Consider the following 19,984-nt stretch of genomic DNA (forward strand, 5'->3'; position numbering starts at 1 on the left):
TGTCCGCATATGACGCTGATCGCCTGGGTTCGAATCCTGGCGAGAACATCATGAAAATTTTCAGCGGTGGTTATCCCCTCCTAATATTACATGAGAGCTGGCAACTTTTGGGTGGTACTGTACCATTTGGTAAGGCAGCTATGTAAAACTTCTCCAAAAAAGGCACGCAGTGTGACACCTTTTTTTTGGACTCGGCTATAAAATGGAGGTCCCTTATCATTGAGCTTAAAGCTTTAATAGGACAACTCTCATTGATTTGTGAGAAGTATGTCCCTGTTCCTTAGTGGAATGTTCATGGGCAAATTTGCATTTGCCTATACTAGTCTTCCAAATCTTGAGTAAATAGGCTTCTTGGGAGTAGGCAATGGTCTCATCGTCGGCTCCCTGTACGTTAGGTGGCATTGAGTTTTCTGTCACTACACTGCATGATGTTTCAGCGTTAGGATCTTTATCCATCCTAGTCTTCTTAATCTCGAGAAAGTCGTTGATGGTTCCGTTGTCTTGTCCCTGTTCGTTAGGCTGTGTTGGGTCTCTTCCCCCTCACTGCCTGATGTTTTAGTATTAGGATCCTTGCTTTTCCTAGACTTCCCAATATTGAGAGAGTCGGTGATACCCTCGTCGTCGGCCCCCTGTCTGTTAGGCGTTATTGAGTGTCCCGCCTCTGCACCGTCTGATGGCTTAATATGAGGATATTTTCCTATCCTCGTCTTCCCAATCTTCAAAATAACGGCCATGGTCCCGTAGTAGGCCATCCCTTTACTCTTAGCCAAACTTGTCACGGAGACTTGATCAATTCCCACAACAAATTAATTTTACAGATAGCATCTTTATTTGAAAGTTTTGGTTCTTTGACACGTTTTCGTTGCTTAAATATTACGAATAAGGAAAAATCTTTAATTTTGGGCCTACTTTTTTTTCAGTGTATGTAGATTCCCATGGAATGGGAATGAAGAAAATCATCATTTAAACGTCCAAAACTACTTTAAACTTGTATTAAAATTTTTTTGCAAGCTCATTTACCTTCCTCTTTTGAAGTATAGCTATAATTAAAACAAGAATATCATGGTTGCTCAAAGAAAATCTGGATAAACTAGCCAAATGGCAAGCATCTACAGGATTTGTAAATACTTCTTTGTTCATATCCTGCCAAAGCACACGAACACTTTAGCCATACAGGAGTATAAATGGAGTTGCACAGGGAAAATACATTACATTCCATGTAGTTTTGGGTAAACATTCATTACCTTTGATATACAGTTTTCCTGTGAATGAATGAACCAATATGTGATGAGTTCTTAATGAGCCAACAAAACTAGAAAATTGCCTTTGGTCGTGTCAAGAGGCAAAATGGAAAAAATGCAGGGCACTGGGGATATTGAAATTTAAGAGCTTACATAAATTTTCAAAAAAATGGCTAAAAATATGGCTTTTTTCTCAAATAGACATTGAAGAAAAAAGAAGTAAAAACGCGCTAAGTTCGACAGGGTTGAATCTTGGAAACCCACCACAATGGATTCTGCTAAAAATGTTCACAAAATAAAATAAATTTATTTGAAGGGCATAATTTTACTTCATTTGCCAAATTTCTGCCAAACCAGGCAAAAATTAAATCTTCTAAGAACTAAACAAGGATAATCGAAAATTCGGTTTATTTGGGAGCTTTATCGGACTATAGACCGAGTACCTGAGACATTTGCTGGAAGTCGTAACAGAACATTCCATGCAAAATTTAGCCAACTCGCACAAAAGTTATATGAGAGCTATATCAGATTATAGACCGATTCAAACAATACTTTGCACAAGTGTCAGAAGTGGTAGCAGAGCACTCCGTAAAAAATTTCGGATCAAACGGCTTACAGTTACTGCTTGTAGGAGCTCAAGAAGTCAATTTAAACCACTTTATATGGGAGCTATATCCGAACCGATATGACCCATGTGCAATACCCAACGACCTACTTCGATATGAAGTATCTGTGCAAAAATTTCAAGCGGCTAGCCTTACCCGTTCGACCGCTATCGTGATTTCCAAAGACGGACGGATGGACGGACAGCTAGATTGACTAAAAATGTCAAAACGATTAACAATATATACACAAATCAATATTGGGAGGTATTACAAACGGAATGAATAGATTAGTATACCCCCATCCTATGGTGGTGAGTTCAAAATCGGCTGAACCGATTATCTTGAAAATTTGTGTAGTTTGGTTTCGAAGGAAACATAGGCTATATACATTTTTGATATCGACAGAGGGACGGATGGTGGGTATTGAAGACTGGAATACGAATATGGTATTAAAAATTGGGTCCACGTACCCAGGAAGTCGCTCTAACCCCAAAACTCCTCCTAGCAGATAAATTAAACGTTCATGTCGGTGATAATCTCGTCGTGGGTCCCCTGTCTGTTAGGTCCCGCCACTGCCTGATGGCTAAAAATGAGGATATTTACCCATCCAATCTCGAAAAAGACGGTCATGGCCCCGTTGTAAGCCATGCCTTTAGATTTAGCCAAACTTGTCACGCAGACTTGATCAATGCCCACCACACATTAAATTAACAGATAGCATCTTTATTTTAAAATTTTGGTTCTTTGACACGTTTTCGTTGCTTTGGTTCTTTGACACGTTTTCGTTGTTTGGTTTGGAAGGAAACATAGGCTATATAAATTTTTGATATCGACAGAGGGACGGATGGTGGGTATTGAAGACTGGAATACGAATATGGTATTAAAAATTGGGTCCACGTACCCAGGAAGTCGCTCTAACCCCAAAACTCCTCCTAGCAAACAAATTGAATGTTCATGTCAATATGGGGCTCAAATGAAAGGTATTCGGAGATAGATTATGACTCTAGCATATAATATTAGGTCGAAGTACAGGGGGTAAACCGCCACTCACCTCCCCCCAACTAAAAAAGGCCCAAATGGACATAGTAGCCAATCCTGGATATATGGAAATCCGTTTGTTTGTTTGTTGCGTATGAACTCAAAAACGGCAGAACCGATTTTCTCGAAATTTTCACAGATTGTGTAGATTGGTCTGAAAGAAAAAAAAAAAACCCACCCTAACCCCAACCTCAAAACTCTTCCGAAAAGACACATTGGACGTTCATGTCAATATGGGACTCAAATGAAAGGTATTCGGGAGTAGATTACGCATATGGCAAAAAATGGTTGGTGTCCCCACCCCCCAAAATCCCCCTATGGGCATATTAGCCGATCATGGCTGTATGAGACTCAAATGAATGCAATTTGGGAGTAGATTATGAAAATGAGCCATCATGACAATGTGGGACTCAAATGAAAGGTTTTTGAGAGTAGAAACAGAATCCAGTTTTGGGGCCAAATGTTTGCGGGTAAGCCCCAAAGCACCCCCTTAACTGAACTTATTTCCCGTACATATCAATATGGCGCTCAAATGAAAGGCTTTTGGGAGTAAAGAACGAATTTGATACCTATTTTTAAGACAAAGTGGCGGAGTGCTAGCCCCAGCCCCAAAATGCCCCCCAAACCGTACACATTTATCGACCATGGCAGTATTGGGCTTAAGCGAAAGATATTTGGGAGTAGAGCACGAATTTTACATCCATGTATGGGCGAAATGTCTGAGGTACCATCCCACCGCCAAAAATCAAAAATGCAATTTTTTGCCCATGAACATTCCAGGGGCAAAGGAAGAAGGGGCAAACTTCTCACATATCAATGAGTGCTAAAAAATTGTTTTCTGATGATCTCGCCAAGATTCGAATCCAGGCGTTCAGTGTAATAGGCGGACATTATAACCTCTTCGCTACGGTGGCCGCCAAAAATCACTCCCCATCAAATGGATATATAGACCAATCACGCAATATAGGACTCAAATGACTTATTTACCAGCTATGGTAATATGGTGATCATATAAAAAGTTGTTGAAAGTATAGAACGGAGCTTATATTCACTTTAGAGACCAATGGTCTGGTTGGTCACCTCACTCCCAAAATGCACCACAAACTTGAAATAGTTTCCCACTACAATATAGAAGTCCAAAGAGAAGTATAAGTTAGTAGAGCAAAAATTTGCCCATGAACATTTCATTAAAGAACATGGGCGATCCTTTCAAATATTAATGATAAAGTACCTCCTTTCACAGCCAAGTTCCAAAGGCATCTCGCAATGCGACATCGACAACATTAGGAGGGGTAAAACACAATTTAAAATTTTTCCAATGTTCTCGCCAGGATTTGAACCCACGCACTACGCATCATTGGCAGACTTGCTTACCGCTTCAATGACTCGAACTCGATATCCACATAAGGGGCGAAATGTCCCATCCAAAAACTCTACCAAAGCAGGACTTAAATATCGACCATTGCAATAAAGGGCTCAAATAAAAGAAGGCGCTGGGGAGCAGGCCCGATTCGGCAAGTATCTGTTTACAGACCGATTTGGATCAAACTGAAAGTCTAGCTGAAATTTCACCTAAATTAGATGAAAATTGAGGATTCTAGGGTAGACAAGAAGTCAAATCCAGGGATTGATTTATATGGGGGCTATATCCAAATCTAAGCCGATTTGACCTATCTGCAATCTTCAATGACCTACATCGATTAGAAGTATCGATGCAAAATTTCAATCGGATATACATATACATATATATGTGAACGCTATCGGAGTTTCGACGGACGAACGGATATGGCTCAGGATCGACTCAGAATGTCAAGACGATCCAGAATATATACACTTTGTAGGGTGTCTCAGATCAATAATTCGAGGTGTTACAAACGGACAGATCGACACTTTCCACCAAAAAAAAAAAAAAATAAGAACGCTACTACACCGAAACTGTGCAGCAAAACACATGTGGTGGCCTGCGTTACCGTTTTGAGCATCCTTCACCAAATGTGGTAGGATTTACTTTAAAATTTAGGGGTTTTGACGGATGGACGGCCCATTTAGATTTTGGTAGATTTTTGTCAAAATTTTATTTTTATACGCATTACCATACGAAAGCGGCACAATCATTTAGTAATACATGGAAATATCCATTTGCTTCCCTACAAAATATACGCCTATATTCTTGATCGTCGTAAAATTTTAAGACGATTATAGATCTCTTTGTCTGCCCGTCCGTCCAGAATGCGTCAAGAATTGAGATATTAGGCTGAAATTTGGTACAGATCCATATTTTTTTTTCATACGCAGGTTAAGTTCGAGATTGGGGCCTTAAGCGCATTAAAACCGTAATTAATAACTGATTTCGCAGTAGAAGCTGGTACTACGTTCGCCGATCCGCCGATTTAGGGTTTAGGCCATAAAAGCTACATTTATTATCCGATTTTGCTAAAATTTGGCACAGTGAGTTGTATTAGGCTAGTCGATATCCTTCTTCAATTTGGCCCCGATTGGTCCAGATTTGGATATAGCTGCCATATAGACCGATCTCTCGATTTAAGGTCTTGGGCCCATAAAAGGCGCATTTGTTGTCCGATTTTGCCAAAATTTGGGACAGTGATTTCTGTTGGGCCCATCGATATTTCTCTTCAATTTGGTTCAGATCCGTCCAGATTTGGATATAGCTGCCATATAGACCGATCTCACGATTTAAGGTTTTGGGCCTATAAACGGTGCATTTATTGTCCGATGGCGCCGAAATTTGGAACAGTGAGTTGTGTTGGGCCCCTCGACATCCTTCTTCAATGTGGTCCAGATCGATCCAGATATGGATATAGCTGCCATATAGACCGATTTCTCGATTTAAGGTCTTGGGCCCATAAAAGGCGCATTTATGGTCCAATTTCGCCGAAATTTGCGACAGTGAGGCCCTTCGATATCTTTCTTCAATTTGGTTCAGATTCGAATATATTGGTTGCCCAAAAAGTAATTGCGGATTTTTTAAAAGAAAGTAAATGCATTTTTAATAAAACTTAGAATGAACTTTAATCAAATATACTTTTTTTACACATTTTTTCTAAAGCAATCTAAAAGTAACAGCTGATAACTGACAGAAGAAAGAATGCATTTACAGAGTCACAAGCTGTGAACAAATTTGTCAACGCCGACTATATGAAAAATTTGCAATTACTTTTTGAGCAACCCAATAGCTGCCATATAGACCTATCTCTAGATTTAAAGTCTTGGCCTCATAAAAGGCGCATTTATAATCCGATTTAGCTGAAATTTAACACTGTAACTTATGTTAAACATTTCGTAATCTATGTCGTATGTGGTTTAAATCGGTCTATTTTTGGATATAGCTACCAAAGCTTCAATATTTTGTTCTAAAAAATTTTAGACCACTCAATGTCAGTGCCGAATTTGGTCCAAATCGGACCATATTTCGATATAATTTCTATGGAGGCGTAAATTATGCATTTTTCTCCAGACTATGACGAAAGGTGGTGGGTATTCAAAGTTCGGCCCGACCGAACTTAACGCCTTTTTACTTGTTTTTTTTTTTTTACGCCTATTTCTAGGTAGCTGCCATATAGACTGATCTACCGATTAAGGGTTTCAAGCACATAAAAGGCGTATTTATTACCCGAGTTTGATTTGGAACAGTGATTCGCATTTGGCCACCCCATTACTGATCCGAGTATAGTACACATCAGACCATATTTGGATATAGCGTTCGAAAAGACTGATCTGCTGATTAAAGGTCTTATGCCCATAAAAGCCTTATCCGATTTCGCTAAAATTTTAAACAGTGAATTCAATAAGGCTTCTCGATAGCTGAATCACATATGATGTGGATACGTTCTCATCTATGGATATTAATATGGGTATCATAATGTTATAATAAATATATCCATGGTGGTGGGTATCCGTATGCGTTTTCCTTGTTTGTATTTCTTTCTTATGTCTCTTACTATGGTAATACTTAAACTTTCTTAAATTTCGCATAACCAAAACACTTTCTTTAAGCTTCCCTAACGAATTTTTATATTTTCAAATGGATTGACAAATGAACATTTTCCAGAAATTACATACAAATATCATGACTTCTTTCACATTTCATTTTCTCAATGAAGTAAATTTTATTTTTCTTCCAGAAATTCCATCGACCGCATTCCATTTCTCAATTTCTTTCGCTCCTGTTTGTTAACTGCTTATATTTTGAACAAGTAAGGCAAGCTGCTTTGGACGTTTGGACGTTTCCCCCTTTCTCACTCATATCCATTAAAAAGTAAGTTTTTTCGACAATTTGCTCTTTTTCGTATCCCGTCGTTTTATGAGTTTCATATTTTGGAGTGATTGAAATTTTAATCCAATGTAAAGCAGTTGAAACTTCAGTCGGTTTCTTGGAGTGCTACAAAAAAATCCTTCTTTATATATGTTGACTAAATGGCGCAATTAGGGGATTCAATTTTTTGTGACGACAATAATATGGCACCAACTCTTTACATAGTTTATTCAAAACCAGGGACGTAGCAAAGGGGGTAGCTATCGGGCAAAAGACCACCCCCCCCCTCCCTCCCAAAAAAAAAATCGTATTTTTCGAATATTACCGCGTTTACGTTTTTATTGTTGTTGTTGTAGCAGTGTGTTGTACACTGAGGCGGCAGACCTTGCCATTGAAGGATCTCAACGGGTCAATCCGGTATGTACAACCGGCTGCCATGGGATTACGTTTTTATACCCTCCACCATAGGATGGGGGTATACTAATTTCGTCATTATGTTTGTAACTCCTCGAAATATTCGTCTAAGACCCCATAAAGTTTACATATTCTTGATCGTCACGACATTTTAAGTCGAACTAGCCATGTCCGTTCGTCTGTTCGTCTTTCCGTCCGTCCGTCCGTCTGTCTCTCGAAAGCACGCTAAATTCCCAAGGAGCAAAGCTAGCCGCTTGAAATTTTGCACAAATATATTCTTATTAGTGTAGGTCGGTTGGTATTGTAAATGGGCCATATCGGCCCACATTTTGATATAGCTGCCATATAAATCGATCTTGGGTCATGACTTCTTGAGCCGCTAGAGGGAACAATTCTTATCCGATTTGGCTGAAATTTTGCATGAGGTGTTTTATTATGACTTCCAATAACTGTGCTGAGTATGGTTGAAATCGGTCCATAACCTGATATAGCTGCCATATATACCGATCTGGGGTCTTGACTTCTTGAGCCACTAGAGGGCGCAATTATTATCCGATTTAGCTGAAATTTTGCATGAGGTGTTTTGGTATGACTTTCTACAACTGTGCTTAGAATAGTTCAAATCGCTCCATAACCTTATATAGCTGCCATATAAATCGATCTGGGGTCTTGACTTCTTGAGCCTCTACAGGGAGTAATTCCTATCCGATTTGGCTGAAATTTTGCACGACGTGTTTTGTTATGACTTCCAACAACTGTGTTAAGAATGGTTTAAATTGGTCCATAACCTGATATAGCTGCCATATAAATCGATCTGGGGTCTTGACTTCTTGAGCCACTAGAGGGCGCAATTATTATCCGATTTAGCTGAAATTTTGCGTGAGGTGTTTTGTTATGACTTCAACAACTGTGCCAAGAATAATTCCAATCGGTCCATAACCTGATATAGCTGTCATATAAACCGATCTGGGGTCTTGACTTCTTGAGCCTCTAGAGGTCGCAAGTATTATCTGATGTGGCTGAACTTTTGTACAACGGCTTCTGACATGACCTTTAACATACGTGTCGAATAAGGCATGAATCGGTTTTTAGCCTAATACATCTGTCCTATAAACCGATCTCCCTATTTTACTTCTTCAGCCTCTTAAGTGCGCAATTCTTACTAGATTTGGCTGAAATTTTACAAAATGCCTTCTACTATGGTCTCCAATTTTCAATATTCTTTTATCCTTTATTTGCCTAAAGAGAGATACCGTAGAAAGGGCTCGACAAATGCGATCCATGGTGGAGGGTATATAAGATTCAGCCCGGCTGAAATTAGCACGATTTTACTTGTTATTATTGTTATGTAGTTCTAATGTGCCCCCCCCCCATAAAAAATCCTGGCTACGTCCCTGTTCAAAACGACTGAGCTATATGCCACACAATTGTGCAAATGCAAATTTTCCCATGAACATTCCATTAAGGAACAGGCCAAACTTCCCAGATATGAGTGCTGACCAATTCAATGATGAGGGGCATCCTTTTTATAGCCGTGTCCGGACGGCGTGCCACATTTTCACACCTCTTTTGGGAGGAATAAGTATTCAAAACTTGCGTTCACCGTCATAGGCGGACATGCCAACCTCTGCGCTACGGTGGCCTTCCCGCTGCCGTTGATAGTCTATATAATCAATTTGTTGAATTTCAAAAACCTTTACAAAACTTTAAATTTAAAGTTTTGTCTCTCAAAAATAATCTCCCCATATTTCCTTGTTATGTGCAGATACAAAAACAACATGAACCCTGTAGCAACAGCGACAATGCCAGACTGTATGAACATCACCGAAAGGCAACAGCGACTACACCAACGTAACAAGGACAACATTGCACAATAGATTTAATGCACTTTACTTTTATCAAGTTTTTGTTGTATCCTTCCTTTTGTGTGTATGTGTGTGTGTGTGTGATACAAAGCTTTTGGCTCAACTAAAAGTTGCAATTGTTTTTGCCTGTGTTTAGTTCTACGTACATGGAATGTTTTATGAAAGTATGCAAAATGTAGTTCTTCACATGTCTGTCATTCACTCTCCTTCACTCACTTGGTCTTTACATCAACCTAATGTTTCGTCCTGTAGTGGCTTCTCTCAAGCATGCACGAAATACCACGACAGCAGGGAACGGCGGAAAAATATATGCTGTTAAGACAACGAAACATATGTGGAGGCAGGAGAGAGGGTTATGACGTTGAAATCAAACGTAAAGTTAAACAAAAGCCCTGCTATTAAAAATTAATAATGAACAAATTTTTTAAAAATTAAACCAATTGTATTTTTATGGCCAGTACCAAAGGATGGGGCCCCATAATGTTTATATATCCTAAATCGTCTTGATATTCTAAGGGCGGGTTACTCGTGTTAGCTAATCGGAACATTAATTTATCGTGGAGATAAACTTCCTGTTAAAAAATGTTGTTTTTCGTACACTTTTAAGGTAATTAGAGAGTTCGCGCACTCAGTCTCTCTCCGATGGAGGTTTATCTGGATTGCCTCAATCATTGGTCCTCCAGAAGGTAGGCATCTTGGTAGTAGGTGATGATCTCATCATCTACTCCCTGTTCTTTAGACTGCATTGACTTTGCTGTCACTGTACTGCCTTATGTCATCGTATTAAGTTCTTTGCGGATCCTAGTCTCCGAATCTTTATAAAGTCAGTAATGGTTCCATCGTTCGTTCGTTAGGCTGTATTGAGTTTCCAGTCCCTGCACTGCCTGATGTTTTCATGCTAGTATCTTCGTCTTTCTTAGTCTTCCAAATCTTAAGTAAATGGGCTTCTTGGGATTAGGTGATGGTACCATCACCATCGTTAGGCTACATTCTGACTCCTGTCGCTGCGCTGCCTGATGTTTCAATATTAAGATCTTTCCTAGTCTTCCGAATCTTAAAGTCGGTGATGGGTCCACCTCCCTGTTTGTTAGACTGTGTTGGGTCTCTCGTTCCTGTACTGCCTGTTGCTCTTATATTAGGATCTTTGCTTATCCTAGTCTTTCCAATATTGAAAGAGACGGTGATTATCTCGTCGTAAGCCTCCAGTTTGTTGGGCGGTATTGTGTCACCACGGTCTGATGTCTCAATATGAGTATTCCTGCCTATTCTAGTCTTCCCAATATTGAAAAAGACAGCCTTGCCCATGTACTGTGCCATGCCTTTAGTCTTAGCCGTCACGGAGACGTGATCAATGCCATCCACAAGGAGAATTACTTTCTCCTTCTCCTCCCTGTGATAGACCTTCCACTTCTCTGCGACCAAATCTTAGTTTTGCTTGCCCAAGAATCCCAACATGCGTTCCGTCTCAAATTTCCTACCCCATCCCTTGATGAAGATCATCGCCTTTGAGAGCTGTGGGATATCCATTTTTCTCACCAGGTTGAGTTTTGCACCCTCCCAGGGAGCGTACATAACTTCGACGAGCTGTTTGGCTGTATTAATATATTCCGCCGAAGCAAAAGGCAGCGTAAAAAGGTCCCTCTATAACCGCAGCTCACCATTTGTATGGGTTCGAAAATCGGCTCGTTAACCAGCTCCTCTACTTGGGACCGATGATTTGTTGGAATGCTACCGGATGCACTGACGATATCGATGACTGCATAAGTCAGCTCTCTCTGTTGTGCTTCCTTGCCACTCTGGCGTAGGAGGGCGGCTCCTTACCATTCTCAGCGACCATCTTTCTCTTGTTGTTGTTGTTGTAGCAGTTTATTGTGTTCTATCTTTCGTCTGCTTGACTCTGTTGAGTGTCAAGACCCAGGAACTCTGCGACTAAGTCTTCTGGGCGGTGGATATCTATCCACAAGATGATGATTTGAATGGTTTCTGCGATAAAAGCCCAAAAGGTATTGCTTAGACAGCATGTAGTTATGTCTTCGTACTGGTAGGATCTTTGTCTCCTGATTGAGGTGGTCCACATGAGAACTGAGGAGACAGCCCGTCGCAGTTCGAAGGGCGGCATTCTGACAGATCTGAATATTATTCCACTGCGTGTCACAAAGTTGACGAGACCACACTGGCGCTGCATAACTTATCACAGGCCGGCCAATTACTTTGTACGTGGTTAACAAGGTTTCTTTGTCTGCACCCCAAATGCTGCCAGCAAGTGACTTCAGGACCTTGTTTCTACTTTTGACTTTATTGTAGATTGCTGTGGCATGTCAGAAAAATGTGTAAGAGCTGTCAAATGTGACGCCAAGTATTTTGGGACACTTGATTGTCGGAATCATTTCTCCATCCACCATCACAGTCAGCTCAGTATTCACCTCACGCGTATTTGTAGTGAACAGTGTGGCTGAAGATTTGGTGACGGATATCTTCAGATTTCTTGCAGCGAAATATGAGGCAAGCTCGTTGAGGTAGACGTTCAACCTATCGTAGATGTCATCAATGGTTGGGGGGCCTGATGCCATGATCGTACAATCGTCCGCATATGATACGATCTCTATGCCGTCTGGAGGGGGTGCAATGGAGAATAGGTAGAGGTTAAACAGTGCCGGAGATATCACCCCACCTTGGGGTGATATCTCCCAGTTTCACTCTACGGTGTTTCGACTTCTTATCCCTAATTTCCTCTAATGACTGGCGCCCACACAGATAATTCGCGACCCATAGTTTCAGGCCTGGCTGGAGGGACGTGTTGGCTATGTCCTCAAATAATTTGGCATGGCTGACCGTGTCGAATGCCTTCGATAGGTCCAGTGCCACGAGGGCCGTCCTATCACATGGCCTGGGCTGATTGAAGCCACGGCAAATGTGTGTGGTGATGGCATGCAAAGCTGTTGTTGTGCTGTGCAGTCTCCGAAATCCATGTTGATGCTCGGCAAATGGAAATTCTCCTACGAGGCTCGGGAGGAGTAATGCCTCAAGCGTCTTTGCCACTGGTGAGAGAAGGGAGATCGGTCTGTACGACTCCCCCAAACTCGGGTCTTTTCCAGGCTTCAGTAGCGGGATCACTCTGCCCATGTTCCAGACATCGGGAACTATAAGAGTGTTCAAAGACAGGTTGAGACAGTATTAAGGTACTCAATCCAGATTCTTCAACATTAATGTAGAGATTCCGTCGGGGCCCAACGCCTTAGAAGATTTGGCGCCACGGATGACATTGGTAACTTCGCCCACGGTAAATTGTGATGGCTGTTCATCGGCTCGGAGACCACGAATTCGGCGAATGGCTCTCCTCCTTGCCCTGCCTCTCTCGGGATGCACAATAAATTGACGGTTGAAAAACCTGGCGCATCTCTTCGGATCAGTCATGGTTATCTCGCCAAAAGTGACTGAGGTCCTGTCGTCCCCTCTACCGGGGTTCGAAAGTGACTTAACAGTAGCCCACAGTTTGCCTACACCGGTGCCTAAGCTACATTGCTCCATGTGTTCCAGCCACAAATTCTGCTTGTGTTCGTTGACTACCCTGTTTATTTCCAGATTCAGCTCGCTGATTCTGGGTTTAGCGGGGTCCATAGCACGAATCCCATCACGCTCGTCTGCAAGTACCACTGCTTGCGCCGGGAAATTGGGCCGCACTTGGGATATTCGACCGGCTGGTATAAAGCGAGCGGCTGCTGCGTTAATGATGTCTAGGAATTTCCTCTCGGCCACAAGCACATCAGAGGGGGGTGGCAGTTCACTGAAGCGGCAATTGGTATACTCTCTGAAGCCAGTCCAATCGGCCTTCTTATAATTGATAAACGTCCGGCGCTCAGAGGTTATGAAGTCGGGTGGTCTTCTTCAGCATTTTAGCAGTATTATGCTCTTCGGGAGATCTGATTCTCTTTTCAGCTTTCGTAGAAGTGCTTAGAATGTCAGTTCTATCCCTTCCATCATACTGCACCGATTGCGCTGCCCCTACATACTCCTCTGTCTCCCTCACCGTGCCCAGATCACTTTCTCGATCTGCTTGAGAGCTTAGCAAAGCCATCGTTCACTTCTGCCGTCATCCCGCTATCTACCGTCGGCTGCGATGACTGTTTTATTGACACTGTCGTGGTCTGAATCCGAGTCGGAAACACCACCTTTACTTAAGACTGCGGGCGAACTGTGCATCCCTCTGTTTTATCCGTTTCTTCCTCATTAATTAGTCTGACGACTAGTTGGGCGCTTGAAGCATTACTCTCGACTACATGTGCTAAGGCACCTACACCTATAGGAGGAGAGGACAACATGATATGGTCTGATGACTCCAACGCTGCTGCAGGATCTTTGGAGTCCATTTCTAGACTACTCCAAAAAGGGTTTAACAGTTTTCGTAATTGGTAATACCTATTCCGAGACACGGATATTTTTCTTTGAGGAGCGAAATGAAAACACGTCTGCTCCAGTCAACGGAGCGTCAAAATGGGAGATCGGTTTATGCGGCAACTATATCAGGTTATCAACAGATTAGGACCACACTTGGCACAGTTCATACCAAAACTCTCTATTCAAAATTTAAACCAAATTGGAAAAGAACTGAACCCTCTAGAAGCTCAAGAAGCCTTATCGGGAGATCGGTATATATGGCGGCTATAGCGTGTTATGGAGTGATTAAATCATAATAGGCACAGTTCTTGCAAGTCATTCATCAACAATATGTGCAAAATTTCAGCCAAATCGGATATGAATTGTGCCCTCTAGAGGCTCCAGAAATCAAGGCCCAAGATGGGGTTTTATGGCAGCTATAAAGGTTTAGATGGGTACCAAAACACTATGTTTCAAATTTCATCAAAATCGGTTGAAAAATACGCCTTTAATGGTCTTAATACTCTATATGGGGAGATCGGTCTTTATGCTCCTTTTACGGACTCAATACTCTGTATCGGGAGATCGGTCTATATGGCAGCTATATCCGAATATGGTCCGATCTGGACGATATTCGACACAACGGGGTACCAGAACAAGCTGTGCCAAATTTCATCGAAATAGGATGAAAAATGCTCCTTTTATAGGCTCATTACACAATATAGGGAGATCGGTCTATATGTCAGCTATATCTAAATATGGTCCGATCTGAAACACATTTGACGTGATAGGGGTAAAGGTCTACCAGAATACACTGTGCCAAATTTCATTGAATTCGGATAATAAATTGATCTTTTATGGCTTCAATACCTTATATCGGGAGATCAAGCGGACTATTTATAGGGCAGCCATATCCAAGTATAGTCCGATATGTATCACACTTCATAGAAATGGGAAGGGGTCTATCAGAACTTACTATGCCAAATTTCATCGAAATTGGATGAAAAATTACCAATTCATTGCCGCAAGACTTTAAGTCTGGAGATAGGTCTATATAGCGGCTATGTATCCGATTTTATGAGATCAGTAGATCAGGTTTCTATACAAGAATTCGAAATCATAAAAAATTATTTGGAAAGTATTTTTATACCCAAAATATCTGCAAAATTGTAAATACCCAAAAAATTGCCAAAAAAGGCATTTATTGGGTATTTACCCAATAAATACCCAAGCTTTGGGTATTTACCCGATAGAAACCCGTCTGTAAATATGGCTTATTGCAAAATTTGCACATTCCCGTTTACTTTCCCCTTTTTATACCCTACTACAACACCACTGTGGTACAGGGTTTTATAGCTTAGTGCACTTGTTTGTAACATCCAAAAGGAAAAGATAGATCTCTTGATAAGTACACCGATCGACTCAGAATCGCTTTTTGATTCGATTTATCTTTGTCCGTCTATCCGTTTATCCATGTCAATTTGTGTACAAAGTACAGGTACAAATATTGCGGCTGGTAAGGGCTCAAGAAGTCAAATCGGGAGATCGATTTAAATGGGAGCTATATCAGGTTATAGACCGATTTCAACCGTAACAGAACCCCACATGCAAAATTTCAGCCAAATCGGAAATAAATTGTGGATTCCAGGGGCTCAAGAAGTCAAATCTTGAGATCGGTTTATATGGGACGCCACCGTAGCGCAGAGGTTAGCATGTCCGCCTATGACGCTGAACGCCTGGGTTCGAATCCTGGCGATACCATCACAACAAAATTTTCAGCGGTGGTTTTCCCCTCCTAATGCTGACAACATTTGTGAGGTACTATGCCATGTAAAACTTCTCTCCAAAGAGGTGGCGCACTGCGGCACGCCGTTCGGACTCGGCTATAAATAGGAGGCCCCTTATCATTGAGCTTAAACTTGAATTGGACTGTTCCTTAGTGGAATGTTCATGGGCAAAATATGCATTATATGGGAGCTGTAGGGTTATAGACCGATTTGGATCGTACTTAGCATAGTTGTTGAAAGTCATAACAGAACACCACTTGCAAAATTACAGGCAAATCAAAAAATTGGGGCTTGTAAGGGCTCAAGAAGTGAAATCGAGAGATCAGTTTATAAGAGAGCTATATCAGGTTATAGACGGATTTGGACCGTACTTGGCACAGTTATTGGAAGTTATATCAGAACACCGTATGCAAAATTTCAGCCAAATAAATTGCGGATTCCAGGTGCTCAAGAAGTCAAATCTTGAGATCGGTTTATATGGGAGCTGTATCAGGTTGTAGACCGATTTGGACCGTACTTGGCACAGTTATTTGAAGTCATAACAGAACATCAATTGCATAATTTCAGGCAATTCGAACAAAAATGTTGGCTTCCAGGGGCTCAAGAAGTCAAATCGGGTGATCGGTTTATATGGGAGCTATATCAGGTAATAAAGGGTGATTTTTTTGAGGTTAGGATTTTCATGCATTAGTATTTGACAGATCACGTGGGATTTCAGACATGGTGTCAAAGAGAAAGATGCTCAGTATGCTTTGACATTTCATCATGAATAGACTTACTAACGAGCAACGCTTGCAAATCATTGAATTTTATTACCAAAATCAGTGTTCGGTTCGAAATGTGTTCAAATTTTGACAAATTTTGTTCAGCGATGAGGCTCATTTCTGGTTGAATGGCTACGTAAATAAGCAAAATTGCCGCATTTGGAGTGAAGAGCAACCAGAAGCCGTTCAAGAACTGCCCATGCACCCCGAAAAATGCACTGTTTGGTGTGGTTTGTACGCTGGTGGAATCATTGGACCGTATTTTTTCAAAGATGCTGTTGGACGCAACGTTACGGTGAATGAACACATTTCGAACCGAACACTGATTTTGGTAATAAAATTCAATGATTTGCAAGCGTTGCTCGTTAGTAAGTCTATTCATGATGAAATGTCAAAGCATACTGAGCATCTTTCTCTTTGACACCATGTCTGAAATCCCACGTGATCTGTCAAATACTAATGCATGAAAATCCTAACCTCAAAAAAATCACCCTTTAGACCGATTAAGACCGTACTTGGCACAATTGTTAGTAGTCAAAACAGAGCACCACGTGCAAATAGGACAAATAATGCGGCTTGTAAGGGCTCAGAGAGTTGAATCGTGAGATCGGTTTATATGAAAGCTATATCTGAACCGGTATGGCCAATTTGCAACCCCCAATGACTCACATCGATATTAAGTATCTGTACAAAATTTCAAGCGGATATGTTCACGTGTTCGACCGGTATCGTGATTTCAACAGACGGACGGACGGACATGGCTAGATCGACTTAGATCTAGATCGTCGAGACGATCAAGGATATATAAACTTAATGGGGTCTTAGACGAATATTTTGAAGTGTTTCAAACGAAATGACCTATGGTGGTGGGTATAAAAATAATGCAATAAAATGGTCATTTGTTAAACGATTCTAGCAAAATTAGTCACCAGCGGATACTTTTATAGCTTCCGACATTTGAATTTCGTATGAGCCGGTTAAGATTTCAATATAGCTGCCACACATATCTTTCATCCGTTATGGTATTTTGAGGCTATATGAGCCACAATTTCGGTCCTATCTGTACAAAACTTAGCATGAGGTATTTTATATGACGTCCAAATATGCGTGCAAAATTTCATGGAAGTCGGTCTACATTTAAAAAAAGCTCCCATATGTATCTTTCAACCGCTGTGGAATTTTAGGCTGTAGTAGCCAGAATGTTTGGTCCGGTCTTTGCAAAATTTTGCATGAGGTGTTTCATTTGATGTCCCAACATGTGCATTCTGTGCAGCTTCCTTTTCGACTTCAAAATCGATTATTCGACTTCGATTTTCCTACACAAAAAGTGGACTTTTATCGATTAGGCGAAAGTCGACTATGGGTGGTGGATTCCCAAGATTCGGACCCACCGAACTTAGCACATTTTTACTTGTTTTATATCAGCCTATAGGTCATTGTGGAGGGTGTTAAAGATTCAGCCGCTCGAGCATTGCACGTTTATACTTGTTGTCATTATCTTTCTTTATCCTCCAATAATATTGGTCTATCGTAAATTAACATTAAATACATATCAACTAAGTTCTTGTTTAAGTATATCACAAAACATTTTGTTTCATTCACAGTTCCTATGTACTCCCATTATCAAGTTGCAAATTTCTTGTGTCAGAACCCTTTGTAAGAATTCCCCCTTTCTGCTTTGACTTGGTTAGCTAAAAACATGAAGGAAGATTGAATGTTGGCTAATGTATTGATAAATGAATGTTTTGAGGATGACAAAGGAACTGGAAACTACAACTTTTTCTCCCCCATACGATAAGGATAAGAGCATGAAATGTTAGTAAAGGATAAGCATAACAAGAAAAAAAAAAATACATCCGTTTCGAATTGATAGGGAAAGCAAACTCAAAATTGTTTTTTTTTCCTGCTATCACACTTATGGTCAAATAAATTATTATAGATTTATATTCATATGCTTAAGTGTATGTTCTTAAAATAAGAGCTAAATTCCTGCTTGAGAAATAAGTACAGCTCTCAACAAGAATAGAATGACTTTATAAATTGACTTGATGACTAAATTGCCATGGGAAGTAAAGGGGAACTTTGTGGGTAATCTCCTATAATGGTTGTTGTGTTGCCTTGTGTTGAGTGTGTCTAGAGAAAAATTTCAGATATTTTTTTTTTTAGTTCCTTACTTCCTAGTTTTTTATTGCACAAAAGAGTAAAGTATTGTAAATTCAAATTTTTAAAGCTTTATACAATGCTTGTCACATTGATTAATCTATTGTCCCTTTAAAGTTCTTAAGCTTGAAAGTCATTTTGAGGTATTGTTTGCATATAGCACTAAGTGATGAAATGCAGGGCTGTGGAATCGGAGTAAAGAAAGTTTGCACGGAGTCGGGGTCGAGAAAATGATCTCGAATCCGACTCCTAAATGTTGATGTTTTTATACCAGACTGTTGTATTCAATTTTTATACCCTACACCATTACTGTGGTACAGTGTATTGTAACTTGGTACATTTGTTTGTAACACTCACAAGGAAAAGAGCTAGACCCATTGATGTAATATACCGATCGACTCAGAATCTCTTTATGATTCTATTTAGCGACGTCCGTCTGTCTGTCTGTCCATGTCATTTTGTGCAAAAATTACGCTCGCAATTTTCATCCCATCGTCTTCAAATTTGGCACGGGCATCTGTTTTGCCCTAGAGACAAAGACTATTGCAATTAGAAAAAATCAGTTCAGATTTGGATATAGCTTCCATATATAAGTTCGTCCGATATGGACTAATACCGAAATAATATCGTCATTTTCACCCGATCATCTTCAAATTTGGCACATTTTTTTAGCATAGAGACGAAGCCTATTAAAATTGGAAAAGATCGGTTCAGATTCGGATACAGCTCCCATTTATATGTCCATCCAATTTGGGCTAATATTGCATATAGTGGTCATTTGTAAAACGATTCTATCAAAATTTTGCAGAAAGGTTTTTATATTGACTCTCGACGGTGAATCTCACAGAAATCGGTTCAGGTTTAGATATAGTTCTCATTTATATACATGTAGCTATGTCCGTCTGTCTGTCTGTCCATGTTGATTTATGTACAAAGTACAGGTCGCAATTTTCATCCGATCGGCTTCAAATTTAGTACAAGTATTTTCTTAGGCCTAGAGACGAAGCCTATTGAAAATGGTTCTGATTTGGATATAGCTTCCATATATGTTTGTCCGATTTGGACTAAAATTGCAATTATATCTTCATTTGTAAACCGATTCTCATGAAATTTTTCACAAGGGATTCGCTTAGGACTTCCAGTATTGCTGGTAAATTTAATAGAAATCGATTCAGATTTAGATATAACTCCAATATATATTTTCCGCTTCTGAATAAAACTCAATAATTTAGTAATTTGTTTGACATGAAGATTTCTCTTATAACTCTTCTGATGGTTGATAAATTTCATGGAAATTTATTCAGTTTTAGATATAGCTCCCATATATTTGCATCTCCCGTTTTTAACTTTTAAGGCCTTTGCTAACACATTTATCAATCGATCTTCTCAAAAATTTGCACAACGATTTACTAATCAAATTTTAGCAAATTTTAAATTCGACGAGCCTGCGTACCAACGTAACC

The 19,984-nt window shown here is 40.3% G+C and overlaps 1 protein-coding gene and 1 long non-coding RNA gene across 2 annotated transcripts in view; one reads left to right on the plus strand and one right to left on the minus strand.

The window, feature by feature from the left end:
- LOC106084985 (uncharacterized) overlaps positions 1-19,984 on the minus strand; it is a 188,702-nt gene that overhangs the window by 109,492 nt on the left and 59,226 nt on the right. The gene's annotated exons all lie outside the window — the stretch shown is intronic.
- On the plus strand, positions 7,017-18,313 carry LOC106091798 (uncharacterized). Its single transcript, XR_001222055.2, has 2 exons — positions 7,017-7,160; positions 17,966-18,313. It is a non-coding gene; the product is annotated as an uncharacterized LOC106091798 (long non-coding RNA).

This window comes from Stomoxys calcitrans, chromosome 4, assembly GCF_963082655.1.
Source record: "Stomoxys calcitrans chromosome 4, idStoCalc2.1, whole genome shotgun sequence".
NCBI classification, from domain to species: Eukaryota; Metazoa; Arthropoda; class Insecta; order Diptera; family Muscidae; genus Stomoxys; species Stomoxys calcitrans.